Here is an 8,537-nt window from a genome sequence, read left to right on the forward strand (position 1 = left end):
CCTCGAGTTTTGCGACTCACTTGCCGCGAGTTCAATCCCCACCCGTACCGTTGTATATTTAAGTAGGTTTTAAAATGAACTAATGTAGGTAACGGCTCTTTGCTTGTAAATAAAGTTAGCACCAGTAACATAACCTTGTAGAACCCTGTATAAAAGAGAGAGAGAGAGAGAGAGAGAGAGAGAGAGAGAGAGAGAGAGAGAGAGAGAGAGAGAGAGAGAGAGAGAGAGAGACAGACAGACAGACAGACAGAGAGAGAGACAGAGACAGAGACAGAGAGATAGACAGACAGACAGAGATCAGGAAATGCATTCTAAAACAAGTGTATTATTGTTTGGTTGTGTGTGGGCGTGTATACGTGTGTATATATTCATATATACTGGAATGTTTCTGTGAAAAAAATAAATTACATAATGATATATGATTTTTTTGTTGACAATGATAGAGATTTTTACTTTTGGATCAAAACTAACTTAAAAATCTCACTTAACCAAACTAAAACTAACGTATTTTTTTTAGCTAGATTTTACTATACGTATCAAAGGTAAATTAAAATGTACTTAATATTGCTTAAAATAAATAATATATATATATTTTTTCATTATGGTCAGATTGATTTTCGCAAATTTATGGTAAAAACAAATTTTCATTATGCTTATTCGGCAGAGGGCATAATTGCCGACTTGGCCAAACTCACCTGTTCGGCTTATTCGTCACAATCTGAAAAGTTTTCATAATAGCCAGTACATCAACGAATTACATTTACCTATGTCCTTATAATAGTCTGGAATTAAATAATTTGTTAATTTTCACCTAAAAAGAACTCTCAAGTTGCTTCTTGAATCTACAGCAAATCTTACCGTCAGAAGCTCCATATGTGCTGTATTACTCTCAAGGGTTTAGCCCCTTTCTTTTGAAAGAGTGTATACGGCAGTAGAGGATTGTGCTCTATTCGACGTATATCTCTTGCTCTATTGGAGGGATTCTCCTTCGAAGGCGCTCCCTCTGAAGAACAGAGCAAGAGAAATGATGGATTGTACAATCCCTTCAGCACAGAGTATTAACCATAGCCGAAATTCATTTTATTCTTAATATAGCGCAGGTAGAACCTGCAATCTTCCAGGAACTTCTGATTGAACGTAACCGAGAAATTTACGAGTACCTTCCATGGCTGGATCTTAATGAACTTTTTCATTTGAAAATGGAAGTAACTTACGTAAGTTTTTGTGTACCATTAGAGTAAGTTTTATTTTCACCATTGTGCACCTTGTTAAATAGCTTATTTTATACTTACAACATTTGATAACAACACTTCATTTAAGATTTTAGTTTCAGAGTCATTGTTTTAATTATAGTGTAAAAATATATTAGTGTATATATTAGTGATTATTATCATAATAAAATAATTTAATTCAAAATGCAGAATAATTATTTTTTTAAATTTTTCTGTTCAAGTAATTGAGATTGAAATTGTGATTAAAACTCCAGAAGAGTAATATATCTATATATATATATATATATATATATATATATATATATATATATATATATATATATATATATATATATATATATATATATATATATATATATATATATATATATATATATCTACACTGAGGACCTATGTCCTCAGTGTAGATAACGAGGATGCTGGGAAAAATATTTTAATTTCTTCCTGAGGCCGTTTGAATTTTCCGGTTCTCTGGCTTAGCCCATTTTTTTTATAAGTAAACTAATGTGTATGGCTTACGTAATTTGGTACACAACATTTAAAACATGTGTTAATGGTATAATGATATTGGGATATAAAACACATAAGGTTTGGTGGATGTTTGTCAACAACTGCATATAAAACATACCTGCAAGTAACTCAGTGCTGGGAAGCGTACCCATGATACAACAGCACTGAATCTTTTACCCACCTCCTAGAGTATCTTCGATGTATTCTTTCTCCATGAGCCGGGGCGTCCTTGATTCTGCTGGAACAATCATGCAGTGTTGAGCTTGTTCGTCATTGTCTTTAGTTTTTTTTTTTTTACTCTTTTTATTGACTGCCAGATTAATGAATCAAGAAATGGTGTACTGAAACCATATTCAACACGTTTATCATCTCATGGGATATAAAAGAATTGCAGATAAAAGCAGGACAATGTTTTTTGAGAAAGAGAGCACATTATTTTTTTTCTTTACTTTTGCAATATATTTTGTTAATCTCATATATACATGATATGATGAAGCTTTTAAAGACATTATATATTCACGTGTCCAAAGCTTCACAATGTTTGCCGGATAGAATTACTCTAACAATATTTGTTCTTTGTGGAAAAAGACACTTATGTATATTTCAGGATATTTATTGAAGGAAACGTTTCGCCACGAGTGGCTTCTTCAGTCCTTATAAAGATTCCCATATGTTGGATAAATGTATCAATCTTCAACGTTTCGGTTTTCAAACCATTCATCACACTGTATTAGGACTGTAGAAGTAACTCGTGGCCAAACATTTCCTTTAATAAATGTCCTGAACTGTAAAAAAGTGTCTTTCTCCACATCTTGTCGGCATCACCATAACATTTCTTCATTTGCTCTTTGATTTTCAAAGAGACTGTTAGATTGTTCATGAACGTGTGAAGTAACCTGAAGTAACCCAGGATCTCTTTATATAGTAAGTTGTTATTTTAGGTGATCATAGCGGACCTTCTCTTCTTTTCCAGGCCCTCAGTAGACTGTAAAGTGTGATTTAAAGTTTTCTTTACGGAACTTGGGAAAGGACCAAACACACACACACACACGCAAACACATACACACACATATATATAGGACTCGACCCCTGCAACCTCAAAACTAGGTGAGTAAAACTAGGTGAGTACACACACACACACACACACACACACACACACACACACACACACACACACACACACACACACACACACACACACACACACACACATGTATTGGAAAACTGTCTTGAAAAGTTTTTTTCATTTATGCATATTCTATGAGACTATTGCAAACTAGCGAACTAGACGAGTATAACTAAGTAGTTCTCTGTCTCCACTTAACAGACGGAGTCACAGTCGTCTTCCACTCAGTCCACTGAATGACCATAATGGGTTTTGAGCTTCACATAAATATTTATATAAAATTATTAAACATGGCTAACTAACCAGATTAATAGCAAGTGTTGATGCTCCTCTAACTTGGATTTGCTTAATATGGATCAAAAGGCGTATTAATGATATATATATATATATATATATATATATATATATATATATATATATATATATATATATATATATCTATATATATATATATATATATATATATATATATATATATATATATATATATATATATATATATATATATATATATATATATATATATATATATATATATATATATATATATATATATATATATATATATATATATATATATATATATATATATATATATATATATATATATATATATATATATATATATATATATATATATATATGACATATGTCGTGCCGAATAGGCAGAACTTGCTATCTTGGCTTAAATACCAACGCTCATCTTGCCATATAGGATAAGTGAAAATTTGTGTATGCAGTAATTTCGCCAAAATCATTCTGAACCTAACGAAAAAAATATATTTCACTGTGTTTGTTTAGTATTAAATTACTGTAAACAAATCTAAAATATATTTAGTTGGGTTAGGCTAAAATAAATTGCTCTTGTTATAATAAGATTAGGTAAGTTTTCTAAGATTCTTTTGGTGCAAAATTAAAAATTTTTACATTAACATTAATGAAAAAAATATATCTTTAAACGTATAAATGAAAATTTCAGAAAGGACTTAATTTTAAATGAGTTCTTGTTAATTGACTAGTTTTACATATTTGGCACGACATATATATATATATATATATATATATATATATATATATATATATATATATATATATATATATATATATATATATATATATATATATATATATATATATATATATATATATATATATATATATATATATATATATATATATATATATATATATATATATATATATATATATATATATATATATATATATATATATATATATATATATATATATATATATATATATATATATATATATATATATATATATATATATATATATATATATATATATATATATATATATATATATATATATATATATATATATATATTCATCATATGCTCGAACACTTTCATTTGTTTCTTTTTTCTTCAGTTAATGGTAGTAGGATGCAAGCCATCAAATGTAATCTGTAATTGAATGTGGAGTGATCGGATCCCACCCAAGGGGTCCGGAATCGATTCCCAGATAAGGCGAGTCGTATTACACAAGTTGTCCATGTTCACTTGTATGTTACTCTGACATGGGGATTTTAGCACACCTGAGACAGGACTAGGATTTGAAACGAGTAGAGGAAGCGACCTCTTTGCATGTAATATCAACTATATAGTTGCCTTTCTAATCGACCCATTTGTTTTCCTGAACCAGTTTTCCCAATAATCCTTACTCATACGTTTGGAATCTTCAATTTTTCTAATCCAAATTACTTTAGCTCTTCTAGACGATTGTTCTTTGAAGCTAGTAAATTGTTCTTGATCTAGAGAAATGGATCTATCCTCTCCTTCCTTGTATGAAGCCTAATTTTCTGCCATTTGCCCCCCGCTAAATAGCCCCTATGGGTATAACACTCCTTCATGTATATTATTGCTCTAGCGTGTTCCAGCACATAAAAACCCTCCATTAATCACTCACACTTCTCTATGCCTCTTTTATCAGGAAAAAAGCAAGCTTACCTTAATGACAGCTAAAGTAAGTGTATGTCATTAAGTCTAACACACGTTGACCTAGTGTGCTAGTGAGTCCATCATACACTGTCTAATTGTTCAGTGAAACAAGCGTATATTAGTGTGTCACGGATACCACTGAAGTAAGCTTTGAGGTAGTGTATCCAAAACACACGCTGACCCATTAAGTGTGCGTTAGTGAGCCAGTCATATGAGCTGACCCATCATCCGCTGAAGCAGGTCTGTGCTAGCGAGTCCAACACACATGTTAACCCAGAAAGTGGTGAGACGTAGCATGTCTTATACCAGTACACAAGTTGACCAGTGATCCCTGAAGCAACCGTAATTTAATAAGTCAAACATATAAGAGGGTGGGTGAACTAGTAGCCATTGATGAAGGAGTGCGCTAGTGAACCCGGCTCAGCGATAACTGAAGCAAGCGTGATATACCTAGACCAACACACGCTGACCCAACGACCGCTGAATCAAGCGTGCATTTTAATGAGTGCAGCAAACACGCTATCAGGTCGTTCCTCATCAAGATTCATTGCTGTCCGGACCCAAATTGAATGCCTGTATCTGCAATAACACAGCTGACTTTCTCGCATGTTAACTTTTCTGGAGAGAGATATAATTGATTTTATATGTTTTAAAGCATATTAAAGACATCCAGTGAGTTTTGGGTGTATTATGGGGTATTAAAGATATCTAGAAATATTAAGATATGTTGTAGAGTGTTATTCACAGGGTGTTCGATGCGAAATCTAACAGGTTCTAAGTGAATTAAATAGCATTAACATTGTAAAGTAATACTGAGCAAACATTTGTTGCTTGCTGTCATAAAGACTTTCACCGGGAACTTGGTATTGTAAGGTATTCTGTCCAACAGTTAGTGACTGAGTTGATAACTTTAATTCTTCGTGTTTTCGAGTCCTTCTCTTACGAGAGGTGCCTTGATGCTGGGCAAACACTCGGATCAAACCTGAGTATCTTACGTTCCCCAGGACCTGAATTACCCTTACGAGTTTTGCTCTTCCCTTTAGACATAAAATCTACTGAAAATCTCAGGATTTGCATTTTAAACTATTGACATGTTGTTTTGTAAAGGCAACGAGTAAGTCGATTATTATAATTTACCAGAAACGACAAAGCTATTTACATCCTTTGATTTTTTATCACATTGGTTTTCTCCCCCCCCTCCCCCCAGGTTGGTTGATGAAGAGAAAGGAAACACATTCATTAATATTCATTTAATATCTGTTTTACCAGAAGATGTGGAGACATCCCATTTCAGATGATCCTCCCTCCTTCAGGACTCAACTCTTGCTATTCGGTTTCCCTGAATGTTTTCAGAAATGTTACTTTACTCACGGTCCAGTTACACGTTAAGTCATAAAACCAGTAGTCTACATTCACTCCGATCTAACGCACTCACAATAGCCTGTTATATGTTGCTAAAACCTCCATCAGTGAAAACCTCCTTTACCCTCACTCTCTCCATTCATTCCTGGAACGACCATTTTTTCTGATTTCTTCCACCTCTGCTTTATATTCTCTTTTATTCATCCTATTTTTTCCATCCTTTCTAAATTTCCAGAACTCCTCATCAACCCCTCCTCAGCGCTCTGAATTATACGTTTGGTCGTGGAACACCGTCTTCTAATTTCTGTGCTCCGAATTTTCTGCAAAATATTCACCAACCCACTGCTCATACCATGACATCTCTAGTCCCTCCACCCTTATTGTAATATTTAAAAACCTATGTCTTATACCTATATAAAAGTGTTTGTTTCTCTGTGCTCAGGTACATTATCTTATTTGCTTAGGAATAAAAACTTCTTGTTTTCCATATATGCCTCAACACTCCACCTACTATTTCCCCACTCACCTATTCTATGGCTCACCTTGTCTTTCAAAGACCCATTCACGAACATGTTCACTTCCAAATACATGAATACATTCAGTTCCTCCATGCTACCTTCTTCCAATCTGATATCCAATTTTTCGTTGACTAGATTTCTAGTTATTCCTGTCACCTATCTGTTTTCAATATTTTCTTTTAATTTTCTTCATTTACATATGCTCCTAAATTCATCCATCAACCTTCAAAATCTTCTAAAATTACAACTCAGACTTTGTATCAGATGATTTATCTTTCAATCCCACACTTTTTCCCTGAATCCTAGTATTCGCTTCTAACACAACTCCTTCTACAAACATGCTAAACCACCATTGTGACATTACACAGCTGAGTCTGAGTCCTACTTTTTTTCTGGAAAATAGTTCCCTCTCTCTCCTGAGCCACACTATCTGCATAAAATTCTTGACTGGTTCTAACAACCTTCTCTTTATTCCATACATTTACAATATCTGTCACATTGCTTCCCAGTTTATCAAGTCAAGTGCCTCTTCTTCAGTAAATCCATAAATGCAACAAGTCGCTCCATACCTTATAAGAATTGTTCACTTACATCCTTCGCTGTAAACACTCTACCTACACATATTCTACCCTTACAAAACCCTCCTAGTTCCCCTGCAATTTTACTTTCTGTGTAACTCTTAACTCTTTCAAGAATATTGCAAATTTGTCATTCACTTTGCACGGAATACTCAGACTTATTTTCAATAATTCTAAAACTCTTCCTTGTCTACTATCCCATCATTTAAAGGAACGATTCATGGTGTCTGCTAGTCCTTAGGATGTATAGTTGGGGATGAAAGTTTCCTGACACACTCTGCAGGGGAGAATTGATATATGGCAACCCAGACATAGTAAACAGAGGAGTACAGACTATTTTCATGAATGAATTAATGTAACGGAGATGGTGACTGGTTGATAAAATTAATTTCCGGTATGTTCTGTGTCTCTATTTATTAGTAGTTTAATGTTCGTATATAAATTACGTGGCTTAGATACTGATGGGCGTTTTGTTGCATGATTTCATTTCCAAGTTTTTGATTAATCATTTCCGTTTACAAACCTTGTTGACCTTGTAGTTTCATAGACATAAATTTTTATAATCAGATTTAGAGGTGAAAGTGCTTTGCAGCCTTTTGAACATCCGTTTACCAGCGAATTCAGTTATTATTTTTTTAATTATTTAGTACTTAACTATCATAATATCACTGACGAGGTTTAATTTTCAGAGACATAGATCATTTAGGAAGAGGAAGACACTGAAATGCACGTACGTATTTAACATGGAATGTAAAGTTTAAACACAAAGGAAAACAGACTGGAATGATAATATTTTAGGAGTGATGTCAGGTCAAGGTGATTACCTGACTGTTGATGCAGATTATGACAGACAGCACCTGCCACTTCTATATTATGGTACTCAGCCAATCCAAAATTGCCCAATGCGAGTAAAATAACTGGAAGAGGGAGAGTGGTCTCTCACGTATAGACATCGTCGCCAACTAAGTGTGTTATGGGGCACAGTACAGACATGTTACAGGACACGGTACAGACATGTTACAGATCACGGCACAGACATGTTACAGGACACGGTACAGACATGTTACAGGGCACGGTACAGACATGTTACAGATCACGGTACAGACATGTTACAGATCACGGCACAGACATGTTACAGGACACGGTACAGACATGTTACAGGACACGGTACAGACATGTTACAGGACACGGTACAGACATGTTACAGGACACGGTACAGACATGTTACAGGACACGGTACATACATG

The 8,537-nt window shown here is 33.7% G+C and overlaps 1 long non-coding RNA gene across 2 annotated transcripts; it reads right to left on the reverse strand.

Moving 5' to 3' along the window:
- Positions 1–529: 529 nt before the first annotated feature.
- On the reverse strand, positions 530–7,869 carry LOC128705401 (uncharacterized). Of its 2 annotated transcripts, none has more exons than XR_011391013.1 (4): positions 4,842–7,869; positions 1,861–1,977; positions 859–1,003; positions 530–718 (listed from the first exon to the last, which is right to left on the reverse strand). It is a non-coding gene; the product is annotated as an uncharacterized lncRNA (long non-coding RNA). The 2 variants fall into 2 exon arrangements; XR_011391012.1 differs by having other exon boundaries at positions 538–718; positions 1,924–1,977; positions 4,842–7,866.
- Between the last annotated feature and the right edge of the window lie 668 nt (positions 7,870–8,537).

The sequence above is a fragment of the Cherax quadricarinatus genome, unplaced genomic scaffold (assembly GCF_038502225.1).
Source record: "Cherax quadricarinatus isolate ZL_2023a unplaced genomic scaffold, ASM3850222v1 Contig18, whole genome shotgun sequence".
In the NCBI taxonomy this organism is placed as follows: Eukaryota; Metazoa; Arthropoda; class Malacostraca; order Decapoda; family Parastacidae; genus Cherax; species Cherax quadricarinatus.